Below are 1,294 nucleotides of genomic sequence, written 5' to 3' on the forward strand. Positions count from 1 at the left end.
TTCTAGAGATAAGTCCCTTGTCAGATATGTTATTACCAAATATTTTTTCCCAATCTGTAGGTTCTCTTTTGACTCTTTTGGAGGAAAGCCTTTCTTAAAAAGGCTTCCTTCCGAGGAGCAGCTGGTGGGTTTGAACCTCCAGCCTTCTGGTTAGCAGTCAAATGCCTTAGACACTATGTCACCAGAACTCCCTAGAGGAACTTAATAGACAGCTGTTCATGGACAAGAAGCTTCACTTTTAAAGATACCAATTCTTCCCTAAATTATAAATTCAAAGCTACTCCAAAGAAAATTTTAAAAGGATTGTATATGGTCTTTGACAAGTTTTTTCTAAAATGTATAAGAAAGAATTTCCACTCTGGTAATGGAAGACTAAGTGATTCAGACCAGCCCTTCTGTTAGGGGAGCTACAGGAAATATTTTAAAGCTGTACAAAATGTCTCAAGTCCGAGAGCTAGCAAGAGAGTGAAGAATTAACTAGGCCAAGATCTAAAATGAGACAGATATCCAGGGATGTGAGCCTGGCATTTGAGGGCACATTTTCTTCAAGGGTATCTGCCAATTCCAGAAGAGGTGACTGAGAAGTTGAGCAACACTTCTGACAAAAGAATTAATAATAATAATAATAGAGTCCAGAGCTCAACATGCTTTGAGCTAGGACTCGAAGGAGGTGCAGTCAAGGAGTAAGGGTGAACCACACGTGTATTGGCCTCATAGTGACTGAGCCCAGCTTCGAATCCTTTCCATCCTGAAAGTGGATCAAGATGACCCTGGATTGGTAGCACCCAGGCACCTGCCAGGAAATCAGAGTCTCACTGAAAGAAGAGAATGTCACCTTAGGCCTCAAATCATCTTGCTAATTTTTCATCTATGAGAAGCAACCAGAGACTCAAGGAGACAAGAAACAGGAACAGAAAAACAACAGGGGAAAAAGATACGCTGCAAATACAGCACCCCCCTAAATAAATAAATAAACTAGTTATATTAATACCAGAAAAGTGGACTTCAAGGCAAAAGACATCACTAGAGAGTCAAAGGGACATTTGAAACACTTTCCAACTCATTTAATGAGGCAAACATAACCCTAAACCATAACCAGGATGTAGCAAGAATAAAAATTACAGGTCAGTTTCACTCAGAATGAACACATATGCAAAAATCCTAAACAAAGTATTAGCAAACCTCATAGAAGCTAGTAATATTTTGAAAGGAGATACAGCATGATCAAGATGGATTTATTCCAGAAATGAACAATTATTTTAAGACTTGAAAATCAATGTAACCACATTAACAG

This window comes from Orycteropus afer, unplaced genomic scaffold (genome assembly GCF_000298275.1).
Source record: "Orycteropus afer afer isolate SDZICR_OR568_19922 unplaced genomic scaffold, OryAfe1.0 scaffold00123, whole genome shotgun sequence".
Lineage (NCBI taxonomy): Eukaryota > Metazoa > Chordata > Mammalia > Tubulidentata > Orycteropodidae > Orycteropus > Orycteropus afer.